This window comes from Callospermophilus lateralis, chromosome 15 (genome assembly GCF_048772815.1).
Source record: "Callospermophilus lateralis isolate mCalLat2 chromosome 15, mCalLat2.hap1, whole genome shotgun sequence".
Lineage (NCBI taxonomy): Eukaryota > Metazoa > Chordata > Mammalia > Rodentia > Sciuridae > Callospermophilus > Callospermophilus lateralis.
In genome coordinates this window covers 42,010,683-42,027,450 of record NC_135319.1, presented here as the reverse complement: position 1 = coordinate 42,027,450, position 16,768 = coordinate 42,010,683, and positions in this window count along the sequence as shown.

Sequence of the window (16,768 nt, the reverse complement as noted above, 5' to 3'; positions counted from 1 at the left end):
ATTTAGTTGAAGTGAGTTGCTTATATACCACATACATTTGGATCATTTTTTAAAATTTGCACTGCCAACCTGCCTTTTATTTGGATTATTTAAACCATTAAATTTAACATAATTATTGATATGCTAAGGCTTAATCCTGCTGTTTTATTTTTTGATTTTTTATTTATATATGACAGCGGAATGCATTACAATTCTTATTACACATATAGAGCACAATTTTTCATATCTCTGGTTGTACACAGTATATTCACACCAATCCATGTCTTCTTACTTGTATTTTAGATAATAATGATATTCCACCATCATTAATAACTCCATGCCCCCTCCCTTCCCCTCCCACCCCTCTGCCCTATCTAGAGTTCGTCTATTCCTCCCATGCTCCTTCTCCCTATCCCACTATGACTCAGCCTCCTTATATCAAAGAAAACATTCAGCATTTGGTTTTTGGGGATTGGCTAACTTCACTTAGCATTATCTTCTCTAACTCCATCCATTTATCTGCAAACGTCATGATTTTATTCTCTTTTATTGCTGAGTAATATTCCATTGTGTATATATGCCACATGTTTTTTATTGTATGCCTCCATTTATATGAAGTATCTAGAATAGACAAATTCATATGAAAGGAAATGACTAGAAGTTATTAGGGGCTCAGGGGCAGAAGATGGGGAATTATTTATTTTTTCTCTTCACAATATCATACATGTATTCTGTATAACGATGAGGGTCTCCTTCCATCTTCCGTGCAACTCCCCTTATGCCACATTTTTTTTATCCATTCATCTACTGAAGGGCATCTAGGTTGGTTCCACAGTTTAGCTATTGTGAATTGTGCTGCTATAAACATCGATGTGGCTGTGTCCCTGTAGTATGCTGTTTTTAAGTCCTTTGGTATAGATCGAGGAAAGGAAGAGCTGGATCAAATGGTGGTTCCATTCCCAATTTTCCAAGGAATCTCCATACTGCTTTCCATATTGGCTGCACCAATTTGCAGTCCCACCAGCTGTGTGTGAGTGTACCCTTTTCCCCACATCCTTGTGAATACTTATTGTTTTCTGAATGCGTAATAGCTGCCATTCTGACTGGAGTGAGATGAAATCTTGGAGTGGTTTTGATTTGCATTTCTCTAATTGCTAGTGATGATGAACATTTTTTCATGTATTTGTTCAATAATTATATGTCAGGTCCTTGGCCCATTTATTAATGGGATTATTTGGGTTTTTTGGTGTTTTTTTGGAGTTCTTTATGCACCCTAGAGATTAGTGCTCTATCTGATGTGTGAGAGGTGAAGATTTGCTCCCAAGATGTAGGCTCTCTACTCACCTCACAGATTGTTTCTTTTGATGAGAAGAAACTTTTTAGTTTAAGTCCATCCCATTTATTGATTCTTGATTTTAATTCTTGCGCCAAAGGAGTCTTATTAAGGAAGCTGGGGCCTAATCCCACATGATGAAGATTAGGGCCTACTTTTTCTTCTATTAGATGCAGGGTCTCTGGGGATAACTGGAACATATCTCAACATCATAAAGGCTATCTATGCTAAACCCCAGGCCAACATCATTCTTGTTGAGAGACACAGCCGAGTCGGAATGGCCCCTGGCATTTTGGCAGAAGTAATGGTTGAGAGGCGAGCCATTAAGATGATGCTGGATTGATTCAATTGTATAGAGACCCCTGCTGTCCGCCTCAGTTGCCCGCTACTTTGGAGTTCTCTTGGGAATTCCTGGGGAGTTTGCGTTGGTTGGTGAAGTTCCGGTGAAGGGAGTTTCGGTTGGGGTGGTGTGCCGGAGAGGGGCCGCGTGGGTGGCGTTGGGGAGAGTTCCCAGGGAGTGTGCATGGAGTGCTGTTGGAGTTCAGGCAATAAAGTTTCCTGTTTGAACATGCATTCTTCTTTAAAGGTTTTGTAAAACTCCGCTGTATACCCATCTGGTCCTGGGCTTTTCTTGGTTGGTATCTTTTGATTGCTTCTTCTATTTCCTTCTTTGTTATTGGTCTGTTTAAATTGTGTGTATCTTCCTGACTCAATCTGGGCAGATCATATGACTTAAGAAATTTATCGATATCTTCACTATCTTCTATTTTATTGGAATATAGGGTTTCAAAATAATTTCTAATTGTCTTCTGTATTTCTGTAGGATCTGTTGTGATATTGCCTTTTTCATCCCATATGTTAATAATTTGAGTTCTCTCTCTTCTTCTCTTCATTAGCATGGCTAAGGGTCTGTCGATCTTATTTATTTTTTCGATGAACCAACTTTTAGTTTTATCAATTTTTTCAATGGTTTCTTTTGTTTCAGTTTCGTTGATTTCCATTCTAATTTTAATTATTTCTTGCCTTCTACTACATTTGCTGTTGTTTTGCTCTTCCTTTTCTAGGGTTTTGAGATGAAGTGTGAGCTCATTTATTTGTTGTTTTTTTCTTTTTTTGAGGAATGAACTCCAGGCAATGAATTTCCCTCTTAAAACTGCTTTCATTGTGTCCCATAGATTCCGATATGTTGTGTCTGTGTTTTCATTTATCTCTAAGAATTTTTTGATTTCCTCCTTTATGTCTTCTGTAACCCATTGATCATTCAGTAACATATTATTCATTTTCCAGGTGATGCAGGATTTTTCCTTCCTTCTTTTATCATTGATTTCCAGTTTCATTCCATTATGATCAGATAAGGTACATGGTATTATCTCCACACCTTTATATTTACTAAGAGTTGACCTATGGCATAATATATGGTCTATCTTTGAGAAGGATCCATGTGCTACTGAGAAGAACGTATATCCACTTGATGATGGTTGATATATTCTATATATGTTGGTTAAGTCTAGGTTATTGATTGTGTTATTGAGTTCTATAGTTTCTTTATTCAACTTTTGTCTGGAGGATCCAATGGTTAGAACGGTGTGTTGAAGTCACCCATAATTATTATGTTGTGGTCTATTTGATACTTGAACTTGAGGAGAATTTGTATTATGAACGTTGCAGCATCATTATTTGGTGCATACATATTGATATTCCCCTTCTTGGACTATTCCCTAAAGAACTTAAAAGAGTGTACTATAGGGATACTGCTACATGGATTTTCATAGCAGCACAATTCACAATAGCTAGACTGTGGAACCAACCTAGATGCCCTTCAATAGATGAATGGATAAAAAATGTGGCATTTATACACAATGGAGTACTACTCGGCACTAAAAAATGACAAAATCATGGCATTTTCAGGGAAATGGATGGCATTTGAGCAGATTATGCTAAGTGAAGCTAGCCAATCCCTAAAAAACAAATGCCAAATGTCAACTTTGATATAAGGAGAGCAACTAAGAACAGAGCAGGGAGGAAGAGCATGAGAAGAAGATTAACATTAAACAGAGACGAGAGGTGGGAGGGAAAGGGAGAGAGAAGGGAAATTGCATGGAAATGGAAGGAGACCCTCATCATTATACAAAATTACATTATAAGAGGAGCTTAAGGGAAAGGGGGAAGAAAAGAAAACAAGGGAGAGAAATGAAGTACAGTAGATGGGTAGAGAGAGAAGATGGGAGGGGAGGGGAGGGGAGGGGGATAGTAGAGAATAGGAAAGACAGCAGAATACAACAGACACTAGTATGTAAAAACGTGGATGTGTAACCGATGTGATTCTGCAATCTGTATATGGGGGAAAAATGGGAGTTCATAACCCACTTGAATCAAATGTATGAAATATGATATGTCAAGAGCTTTGTAATGTTTTGAACAACCAATATTAATAATAATAAAAGAGCATACAAGTGCTTTGTAGCAGCTTGGTGATTTGTGCCCAGCCAGACTGTGGCACATTCTAAATGGAGAAAAATTGAAGGCATTCCCTCTAAAAACTGGAACAAGACAGGGATGCCCTCTTTTACCACTTCTGTTTAACACAGTTCTTGAAACACTGGCCAGAGCAATTAGTCAGACGAAAGAAATTAAAGGGATACACATAGGAAAAGAAGAACTCAAATTGGCACTATTTCCTGATGATAGGATTCTATACCTAGAAGACCTAAAAGTTCCACCAGAAAACTTCTAGAACTAGTAATGAATTCAGCAAAGTAGCAGGATATAAAATCAACACCCATAAATCAAAGGCATTTCTGTATCAGTGACAAATCCACAGAAAGGGAAATGAGGAAAATCACCCCATTTTCAATAGCCTGGCTTATTTTTTGATTTTCTTTTAATATTTTATTTTTCAGTTTTTGGCAGACACAACATCTTTTTTTTTTAATGTGGTGCTGAGGATCGAACCCAGCGCCCCATGCATGCCAGGTGAGCGCGTTATCGCTTGAGCTACATCCCCAGGCCTATTTTTTTGATTGTTTGTTCTCACTTTTTTCCCTGTGCTCCTGTGGTTTACTTGAACATTCTTAGAATTCTGTTTTAATGCTTTCCATAGCATCAAAGTGCACAACCTGTAACCCCAGCAGCTCAGGGAGGCTGAGGCCAGGGGGATTGCAAGTTCAAAGCCAGGCTCAGTGATGGCAAGGAGCTAAGCAACTCAGTGAGACCCTGTCTCTAAATAAAGTACAAAATAGGGCTGGGGATGTGACTCAGTGGTAGAGTGTCCCTGAATTCAATCTCTGGTACCAAAAAAAAAATCCATTTTCACTTACCTACAGCATTTTTACGAACACCCCTTTGAGTAGCTACTTTGTGGCTAGTCCAGGCATTGCATTATATTTATATAACTTGTCACATTGTATGGGTGTCACTCATCCTTTATTAGTGTCTGAGTAATGTATAAGAACCTACTAACTTTTATATACTTTTACTCTCCCTGGTACATTCTAATTGTATTAAACATTTCCTCAACATGCATTTAGAGCCACCTCAAGCAGTTATAGTTGTTTTAACTGTCATGTGTAATTTGTAAATTTCAAGGTCAGAAGGAAAATCTTTTGTATTGACCCATATATTTGCAAAAAAAAAAAAAACAAAACAATTGATATAGAAGGGAAATAAAATTATCATCAGACTTTCTTTCTTTTTTTTTTTTTTTTGGTACTAGACATTGAACTCGGGCCCTCGGCCACTGAGCCACATGCCCAGCCCTATTTTGTGTATTATTAGAGACAGGGTCTCACTGAGTTGCTTAGTGCCTCACTAAATTGCTGAGGCTGCCCTTTTTATTTTGATTATGTTTTTTTCGGGTCCAAAATTTCCAGTTGGCTCTTCTTTACGTCTTATGGCTCATTGTCAAGGCCTTCTACCTCTTCACTCATAATTGCTCACTGGAGCATTTTATCATGATTGCTTTAAAATTCTTGTCAGATAATTCCAAAACTCTCTGCCACCTCTGGGTCAACATCTCATTCAACTTGATGACTCCCTTGTCCTTAGCTTTGACAAGTGACTTTCCAGTGAAACCTGGGCATCCTCACAGATGCTCTGAGGCTCTGGATTCCGTCTAAGCCTCATTGCTCCATCAGAAGAAGGACAGCTGACACCTGATACAACAGGTGGGAGTCCAAGTCCAGAACCCCCTCCCCCACCGCTGTTGCCACCTAAGTGGGGGAGGGGTGCCCATCATCACTGTGTTCCAAAAGGTCTCCACTGACCTCATGAAGGGGAGGGGCTTGTTACCAGCCGATGGGGCAGGAAAGCCCCACTCCTGTTGGCCTCCTGTGAGTGGCTGGATGGTGAATGCGTGTTAGAGTCTCATAAAGCAGGACGTCTAGGTTGAATCCACTTGGCCATTGCAATGGGCTCTTTCTATGGCATCAGCTTGAGTACAGCAGTTACTACCTACGTGGGGGTCTATGGCCAGCATCTCATTGGGGGTTCTTCCTGCCCAGGAGGGTATAAGCCACCCTAAAAAAAAAACTTAAAATCTTAAATAATTAGTGAATAACAAAACACAAATACTCAGAAGTATATTTACAAAAGGCAAAGCCCCTGATAGATCTAGTCCACCTGGGTTCTGGAACTAGACAAAGAAAAAATGGCTCTGGTGGTTTATTTAAGGGGGTACATCAAAGGCAGAGAGAAGGATTCGAGGTGGAGTCTTGCTTCCTGATGTCTTGCAGTCAGCAGGTTGACATCTTGGCAGGTCACACCCAACTCAGGTGCTGTGTGGGCCATGGCAGAGTGGGATACAGATTCACATTGTCCCTGGGCAACTTACCAGAGGAAATGTCCACTGGTCATTCCTAGACCAAATGTCTCTAGCCACAAGGCTTCCACGACCCACATGCAACCCCTGGACAGCTCCTGACATCTATCTAAAAGTTTTCGGTTTTGCCAGGTACCTTCTCTAGCACCTTGGCTAGAGAGAAGGCTTTTAGGGGGCTTTTTGGCTGCTTTCAGGATGACAGCTTCTTCAGCTTCGAATTTGGGATCTATAAGTCAACAGGGAAACCCAGGATTCCCCATCCACCACCCCTTACCATTGTGTGGTTCCTCATATTCCAAAGTCCCGTTCAGTCTGCCTTTTTTCTTTCTACCTTTTAAAGTCCTCTTGTGTTTGTGTTACACAAAATGTCTAAGGTCTGTAGTTGTGTTTTGACAGAAAGAATTGGGCAAAGTATATTTGTCCCATCATCTTGGAAACAGACACCTACTTTTAAAGTATTTTTATAGTAATAAAGACATCGTGATGGAGGTATAGTATTCGTCATCTTTTTGTTGCTGTGATCAAAATACCTGACAAGAGCAACTTAGAGCTGGATGGGGTGGCCCACGCCTGTAATCCCAGTTGCTCGGGAGGCTGAGACAGGAGGATCAGCAGCTCAAAGCCAGCCTCATCAATGATGAGGCCCTGAGCAACTCAGTGAGACCCTGTCTCTAAATAAAATAGAAAATTGGGTTGGGGATGTGGCTCAGTGGTTGAGTGCCCCTGAGTTCAATGCCCAAAACAAACAAACAAACAAAAACTAACTTAGAGGAAGAAAAGTTTATTTGGGCTCAAAATCTCAGAGGTTCAGTCCATGGTCAGCCAAGTCCATCACTCCAAGCCCAACGTGAGGCGGGACATTATGACGGAAGGGCGTGTGTGGTAGGGGAAAGCTGCTTCACCCCTGGCAGCCAGCAAGCAGAGAGAGGGGAAGGGCCTGCAGAGAAGATGTGCCTTTCCAGGGCGGCCCCCAGTGACCCACGCCTCCAGCCCTGCCCCACCAGCTCCAATCACCACGCAGCCGGTCCATTCAAACTCGGACGGACTCATTAGGTTCCAGCTCACATAGTCTAATCATTTTACCTCTGACCATTCCCGCATTCACACAGGAGCTTGGGGGGACTCCTTGTATCCAAACCACAACATACAGGACAACAGAGTGACCAGTGGGTCGAGTTTAGGGACAAACTTATAAACTAGGATTCATGATAAAATGGAAGTGCAGAACAGTAGTAAAGAAACCTCTCTTTAATAAGTGATGCTGTGATAACTTGCCATCCATATCAGAAAAAAAAGGTGGACCCCTATCTCATATGGTTAGTCATCCTCCAAACATAGATTCTAGGTGTATTATAGACCTTAATATGAAAGACAAGACAATAAAGATTTTGAAATATATACATATATGTGTGTACACACATGGATGTCTATGTATACATTTGTATATAATATATATATTCTTTAGACCTCTGAGTAGGGATTTTCTTAACATATTATAGAAATGTTGACCATAAAGGAAAAGATTGATAAACTTTATCACATTAAACTTGCACTCAAATTAAGAACTCCTGTAGATTAAGACCCTATTTTTTATTATTCATTTATTTGGTACTGGGGATCAAACTGCTGAGCTACATCCCCATCCCTTTTTATTTTTTATTTTTTAATGTATATTTTTATTTGTTCTAATTAGTTATACATGACAGTAGAACGCATTTTGACACATCGTACATAAATGGAATATAACTTCTCATTCGTCTGTCCGTGATGTAGAGTTACACAGGTCATGTAATCACATATACACGTAGTAATAATGCCCAATTCATTCTACTATCATTCTACTTATTGTTTATTTTGAGACAGGGACTCATTAGTTTGCTGAGGCTGCCTTTGAACAATTCTCCTGCCTAAGCCTCCTGAGCTGCTAAGATTACAAGCATGTGCTGTGGCACCCAGCAAGATACGATTTTTTAAAGAGTGAAAAGGCAGGGTGGGGACATATCTCAGAGGAAGAGCACTTCCAAACATGTGCAAGGCCCTGGGTTTGATCCCTAGCACTGGAGGGGGAAAAAAGTAAAAAAGCAAACATAATACACAAGGAAAGGGTTTTGTTTCATTTGTTTGTTTGTTTTGCAGTATAGATAGCCAACAAAAGATTTATATCTAGAATATATGAGGAGTCTCTAAATGAATAAGACAGGCAGCTTTGGGCAAAAGATTTGACCAAGTACATTACAAAAGAAATCCAAATGACCAGTAAACTTTGAAAGCGTTCTCAGTACTATTAGCAATCAGAAACAAATTAAAACCACCATGAGACACTAGCACACTCATCAGACAGTAATTGGAAAGGGTGACAATACCACGTCACTGGTGCTGATGTGCAGGAGTTTCCATCTGCTGTTGGTACAACTACTTTGGAAAACCATGAGGGATTGCCTAGGAAAGGAAGACATTTGCATTCCTTACTACCCAGGGCACACAAGTGAATGCTCATGTGCACCACGGGTCGTGTGCACAAGCATTGTTCATAATAGAAACCGGAGAACAATTCAAAAGTCCATCAAAGTAAAATGGGTAAATAATAGTAATCATAAAATATACTGCCATACAGTAATGAAGACTGTGAACTCGGATTATATACAGTATCATAGTTGCATCTTTGAAATACAACATAAAACAACAACAACAAAAAAGCCAAAAGCATTACAGGTCTTACTGCATGATTGCATTTGTACAAAGATTAAAAAGAAGGTAAAATTGGATGATGTCCTTGAAGGATGCATCCTATTCTTTTACTGCAGCAGTAAAGGAATAAAGAAAAACAAAGCCAGGCACAGTGGCACATGCCTGGAATTCCGGCAGTTTGGGAGGCTGAGGCAGGAGGATCACAAGTTCAAGTTCAACCTCAGCAACTTAATGAGGCCCTAAGCAACTTACACCCTGTCTCAAAATACATAATAAAAATAAAAGGGCTGGGAAGATGACTCAGTGATTAAGTGCCCCTGGGTTAGTCCCCAGTACCAACAACAACAAAAAAAAAGAATGAAAAGAAGAAAAAAAATAATAAAAAAGATAAGAAATTATTATTTTAAAAATTAGTGGCTAGCTTTAGGGGAGAAAGAAAACTTATACTTGGAAAAAGGCTTATACATGACGAGTGGGACCGGTTATAATATGTTGGCAGTGTTCAGTTTCTTGGCTTGGCTAGAGAGTTCATGGACATGGATTTACTAAAAAACATGTGCAAAATAGAGGAGAATTCTCTGGCTATGCTACCTACTTGCTGTGTGACTTAATCTCTCTGTGCCTTGATAATCTCATCTATAAAATAAGGATGATAATATTACTTAATGTGGAGATTAGTAGCTCTTAGGCACAGAGTGCTCGGCACATGAGCTTTGTTAAGTGAGTGAAAATCCATACATTCATTTAACATAAAACCTCTTGAGTGTCTGGGCTGTTCTAGGCCCTATGAAGAGCCTTCACAGACAGCGAATTTGGACCCAGAGGTGCAGCCACAGAACTCTCAGAACTAGGGGTCCACCTTTCAATCAGTGCAGACACTTGTTGCAGAATCTCCCACTAAAATCCAGATCAGATGGCTGGACTGGGCTGGACTGAGCCTCAGCTTAGCCAGAACCCAGCCCGGGAAGGGCAACCCTGCCCAACCAGAAGCCAGGCAGGCACTCGCTGGCTGCCTGCTGCTGCCCCCAGCCTGCGGCTCAGGGCAGTCTGGCACCGGGCCTTGGGCAGCCTCTTCTACTTCAGGGCTCGGAAGAGTGGAACAAGGTCAGTGTTGTGATGTGTCCCCAAAAGCTCATGTGTGTGGCAATGCAAAAGCGTTCAGAGCCAAAATGACTAGGTCATGAGAGTCCTCACCCAGTCATGAGCTGATCCCCCAAGGGTGACTGAGGTGGGGAGGGTGTGGCTGGAGGAGGTGGGTCACCAGGGCACCCGCCTTAGTATATATTTTGTGCCTAGAGAGTGGACTCACTCTCTCTCTCTCTCTCTCTCTCTCTCTCTCTCTCTCTCTCCTTCCTGATCATCATGTGAGCCCTTCCCTCTGCCACACTGCTCCGCCATGATGTTCAGCCTCACCTGGAGCCCAGGTATGGAGCCGGCTCTCTCTGAACCATGAGCCCCCAATTAAACTTTTCCTTCTCCAAAGTTGTTTCTGGTCAGGTCTTTCAGTCCCAGGGTGGAAAGAGCTGACTAAAACAGTCAGGTAGTAAGAAAAGAGGAGCAGGAGCGTGGGGGAGCCGTGCACCCTGGATGCCTTTCATCTGTCCACAAGGAAGAAGCAAAGACAGAAGCGTGGGGGTGGGGAGAGGGGAAGGAGCCGGGCAGAGAATGAGGCCAGCCCAGTCAAGGGCTTTCTGTGGGGTCTTAATTAAGCCTGGCTCTCCCATTGTTCCTTTCAGGGCGAAACATATGTTCAGGGACTGGCTGAGGTTTGGGACTGGAATTTCAATGGTGCTGGGCCCTATGGTGTACTGGGGGAGGCGGGGGAGGGGAGAGGGGGACTGTCCCTGAGCCATGCAAGGACCCAGGGTGTCTCCAATTCATCCTCACCCAGAGTCACCTTCCCCTGGAGCAGATAACAAAACACCCAGAGGTCCTGCCCTGAGATGGGGAAGTGCCCTTGGGATAGGGAGAGAGCCACCTTCTCCCTGTTTTGACTTGGATATGAGGGGTCCCCCAGAAAGCTCATGTCGGGCAAAGCAGGCATGTTCAGAGGTGAGACGGTTAGGTTATGAGAACTGGGACCTCCTCGAGGAACGGATTACTGGGTGGTAGCTGCTGTCAGGTGGGGTTGGGGGAAGCAGGTCCCTGGGGCATTCCTTTGGGGAGTATATTTTATCCCTGGCTCCTTGGCGCCTCTCTCTCTCTCCCTCCCTCCCTCCTTCCTGCTGTGAGCAATAGAGTCTGCCAATCTATTGTGGGTTGAACCTCTGAAACTCTTTGTCCAAATAGACTTCTCCTCCTCTAAGCCGTCCTGTCAGGTACTTTGATCACAATGATGAAGATCTAACTAATGCAGCCCCTCCTCGGCTCGGCCCTCGGCAAGCAGTGCGGCCCTCCAGGGGCCTCCCTTGCCCAATGTGTGCCATTCCGATGAGGCTAAGAAAGCACAGGACCTGGTCCACCATGATCAGGGGCCACCCAGTGGCCAGATGGCCGTCAAGGGACTACAGGAACACCCTGTAGAGAGTTTGACAATATTCCTTGGGTTCAAAGGAAGCAGGCGCTGGCCAACCCATGCCTGCAACATCTGAAGGAAAGAACCAGCTGGCCCTGTCCAGAAAGTGGGAGGCAAAAGACCCCCGAGGTCTTGTGTCAGATGAGCAGCCTGAAAGGGAAGCCAGGCTGAAAGTGTGGGGTGGTAGGTGACTCCCCGAAACCCAGGGACAGAGGGGGCTGACACAGGAGAGGGAGACAGGACCCCTGTGCTAAGGGAACCAGGTGGGATAAGCCGAGAGAGAGGATGGGACAATACTTGGGATCTTGAATACTTCCCAAAGGTCCATATTGAAGACTTGGTCCCCAGCCCTTGGCACCCCTGGGAGGAGTGGGACCTTGAAGCCGTGGGGCCCGTTAGGAGGTGCTTAGGTCAAAGGCGACTGTGGATCCCCGTCCCCTTCCTCTTTGTCTTTGACTGATGAGGTGAGCGATTTTGTTCCACCCCACACTAGGTCAAGCCCCCTGGCCCAGAACCACTGTCACGGGCCTGTGAGGGACCCAGGCTCACAGCAGGCCCTGTCCACCCCTCTCTTGGTGGGGCACACATCTGCCAGAGCCTAGCCTCTGGTGCAGGACCGCCCCTTCTGACCAGCAGACTACCAAGGGAGGTGAAGCCCGGTGGCCAATCCACCCACACCAACTTGCACAGGACCCAGGTCCAGGATGCAGTAGCATTCATTAAGGGACACCAGCAGAGTCTGGAAGCCCAACATCAAGGTGAGGTACAAACAATCTGAATGGGTTCTACAAGAATATGAGGTAGAAACTGTAATATCTCAGATCCACACTGCAAGAAAGGAAGACACATAGACACCATGAAAAATCAAGTGAAGAAAGTGCCCCAAACAAACCAGGACACTATAATAACAGAACCCATGGACAGCGAAGTTGATGGAATGTCAGAAAAGGAGTTCAGAAGGTTCATAATTAAAATGATCTGTGAATTAAACAATGACCTAAATGAGCAAATACAGGCAAAAATTGATGACTCCAACAATGAGATAAGAGAACAAATACAGGTAGCAAAAGATTACTTCAAGAGAGATGGAGACTCTGAAAAAAAAAGTCATAAATATTTGAAATGAAGGATTCAATAAACCAAATAACAAACTCAATAGAAAGCATCACCAACAGACTAGATCACTTGGAAGAAAGAACGTCAGATAATGAAGAAATCTGGAAAATAAAGTTGATCACCCAGTGAAGATAGTTAGAAACCATGAACAGAACATTTAAGAATTATGGGACAGCATCAAAAGACCAAATCTAAGGGTTATTGGGATAGAGGAAGGCACAGAGTTTCAAACCAAAGGAATGCACAATCTTTTCAATGAGAAATATCAGAAAATTTCCCAAGCTTGAAGAATGAATTTTTAAGCCAAATACAAGAGGCTTACAGGACACCAAATGTACAAAATTACAAAGATTTACACCAAGCACATTATAATGAAAATGACTAGCATACAGAATAAAGATAGAATCCTAAAAGCCGTGAGAGAGGAATCAGATCACAAATAGGGGGAGACCAATTCGTATCTCAGGAGATTTTTCAACCCAGATCCTCAAAGCCAGGAGATCATGGAACAACATATACTAAGCTCTGAAAGAAAATGGGTGCCAAGAATCTTATATCCAGCAAAACTAAGCTTTAGTTTGATGATGAAATAAAAACCTCCCATAATAAACAAAAGTTTTAAAAAATTTACAACTAGAAATCCTGTACTACAGAACATCCTTAGCAAAATATTCCAAGAAGAGAAAATGAAAAACAATGATGAAAATCAGCAGAGGGAGGGATTACACTAAAGGAAAATTAGAGGAGAAACCAAGTCAGGTTAAATAACAAAAATGGCTGGGAATACAAATCATGTCTCAATAATAACCCTGAATGTTTATGGCCTAAACTCACCAATCAAAAGACATTGACTAGCAGATTAGATAAACAACAACAACAACAACAATATGCTGCCTCCAAGAGACTCGTCTCATAGGAAAAGACATCCACAGACTGAAGGTGAAGGGTTGGGAAAAATCATACCACTCTCATGGACTGCAGAAGCAAGCAGGGATCTCCATCCTCATATCAAATAAAGTAGACTTCAAACTAAAATCAATCAAAAAGGATAAAGAAGGACACTACATACTGCTCAAGGGAACCATACATAAACAAGACTCAACAATTATAAATATATATGCCCCAAATAATGGAGCATCTACGTTCTTCAAACAAACTTTTCTCAAGATCAAGAGTCAAATAGACCACAACACAATAATTTTTGGTGACTTTAACACACATTTTTCATCATAGATAGATCTTCCAAACAAAAGCTGAACAAAGAATCTATAGAATTCAATAATACAATCAATAACCTAGACTTAACTGACATATATAGAATATTTCATCCTTCAACAAGAGAATACACTTTCTTCTCAGCAGCACATGGATCCTTCTCTAAAATAGACCATATACTATGCCACAAAGCAACAGTTAACAAATATAAAAAAGTAGAGATACTACCCTGCATTCTATCAGATCGTAATGGAATGAAATTAGAAATCAATGATAAAATAAGAAATAAAATTCACTCCAACACCTGGAGACTAAATAATATGCTACTGAATGAACAATGGGTTGCAGAAGATATCAAGGAGGAGATTAAAAAAAATTGGAGGTGAATGAGAACACAGATACAACATATCAAATTCTCTGGGACACTATGAAAGCAGTTCTAAGAGGAAAGTTCATTGTGTGGAGTTCATTCCTTAAAAGAAGAAAAAGTCAATAAATAAATGACTTAACATTACATCTCAAAGCCCTAGAAAAAGAAGAAAAAATCAACACCAAAAACAGCAGAAGACAGGAAATGGTTAAAATCAGAGCTGAAACAGTGAAATTGAAACAAAAGAAACAATTGAAAAAATTTACAGAACAAAAAGTTGGTTCTTTGAAAAAATAAATAAAATTGACAGACCCTTAGCCATGCTAATGAAGAGAAGGAGAGAGAAAACGCAAATTACTAACATATGAGATGAAAAAGGAAATATGACAACAGACACTACAGAAATACGAAAGATAATTAGAAATTATTTTGAAAACTTGTACTCCAATAAAATAAAAAATATCAAAGGCATTGATAATTTCTAGAGTCATATAATTTGCCCAAATTGAATCAGGATGATATACACAATTTAAACAAATCAATTTCAAGTGACAAAATAGAAGATGCCATCAAAAGTCTACCAACCAAGAAAAGCCCAGGACTGGATGGATACATAGCTGAATTCTACAAGACCTTTAAAGAAGAACTAATACCAATACTCTACAATTTATTTCAGGAAATAGAAAAAGAAGCAGCACTTCCAAACTCATTCTATGAGGCCACTATCACCCTGATTCCAAAACCAGGCAAAGACACATCAAAAAGAGAAAACTTCAGACCAATATCTCTAATGAACATAGATAGAAAAATTCTCAATAAAATCCTGGCAAATTGAATACAAAAACATATCAAAAAGATTATGCACCACAATCAAGTGGGATTCATCCCAGGGATGCAAGGTTGGTTCAACATAAGGAAAGCAATAAATGTAATTCATCACATCAATAGACTTAAAGATAAGAATCATATGAACATCTCAATAGGCGCAAAAAAAGCATTTGACAAAATACAGCACCTCTTTATGTTCAAAACACTAGAAAAATTAGGGATAACAGGAACATACCTCAACATCATAAAAGCTATCTATGCTAAGCCCCAGGCCAACATCATTCTAAATAGAGAAAAATTGAAGGCATTCCCTCTAAAAACTGGAACAAGACAGGGATGCCCTCTCTCACCACTTCTATTTAACATAGTTCTTGAAACACTGGCCAGAGCAATTAGACAGACAAAAGAAATTAAAGGGATACACATAGGAAAAGAAGAACTCAAATTGGCACTATTTGCTAATGATATGGTTCTATACCTAGAAGACCCTAAAAGTTCCACCAGAAAACTTCTAGAACTAGTAAATGAATTCAGCAAAGTAGCAGGATATAAAATCAACACCCATAAATCAAAGACATTTCTGTATATCAGTGATAAATCCTCAGAAATGGAAATGAGGAAAACTACCCCATTTACAATAGCCTCAAACAAACAAAGAAACAAAAAATTTTGGAATCAGCTTAACCAAAGAGATGAAAGATCTATATAATGAAAATTACAGAACCCTAAAGAAAGAAGCCAAATAAGACCTTAGAAGGGACTGAGGTTGTGGCTCAGTGGCAGAGCACTTGCCTAGCATGTGTGAGGCCCTGGGTTCAATCCTCAGCATCACATAAAAATAAATAAATAAAGATATTGTGTCCAACTACTACTAAAAAAATAAATAAATATTTAAAAAGAAGAAGACTTTAGAAGATGGAAAAATCTACCTTGCTCTTAAGTAGGCAGAATTAATATTATCAAAATGATCATACTTCCAAAAGCAATATACAGATTTAATGTAATTCCAATAAAAATCCCAATGACATTCCTCAGAGAAATAGAAAAAGCAATCATGAAATTCATCTAGAAAAATAAGAGATCCAGAATAGATAAAGCAATCCTTAGCAGGAAGAGTGAAGCTGGTGACATCACTATATCAGACCTTAAACTATACTACAGAGCAATAGTAATAAAAACAGCATGGTATTGGCACCAAAACAGACTGGTGGTAGACCAATGATACAGAATAGAGGACACAGAGACTAACCCATAAAATTACAATTTTCTTATATTAGACAAAGGTGCCAAAAACATGCTTTGGAGAAAAGATAGCCTCCTCAACAAATGGTGCTGGAAAAAACTGGAAATCCATATGCAACAAAATGAAATTAAACCCCTATCTCTCACCATGCACAAAACTCAACTCAAAAATGGATCAAGGACTTAGGAATACAACAAGAGACCCTGCATCTAAAAGAAAAAAAAAAAAGTAGGCCCTAATCTCCATCATGTGGGATTAGGCCCCAACTTCCTTAATAAGACTCCTATCGCATAAGAATTAAAATAAAAAAATCAATAAATGGGATGGACTCAAACTAAAAAGTTTCTTCTCAGCAGAAAAAAAAATTATAATAATAATAATAATCTGTGAGGTGAATAGAGAGCCCACATCTTGGGAGCAAGAGAAATGCAAAAAAAATAACTAAAACCCAAAAATGTTAAATTTAAACAGAAATTATCAGTAGAGGCTTTGATTTGCTTTTTTTCTTTAAAAAGTTATTTCCTATCTGGACATGTAATCTCAGTGATTCAGGAATCTGAGGCAGGAGAATTGCAAATTCAAGGCCAGCCTCAGCCCCTTAGTGAGGCTCTAAGCAACTTAGTGAGACCCGGTCTCAAAACAAAAAAAAATAAGAAGGGCTAGAG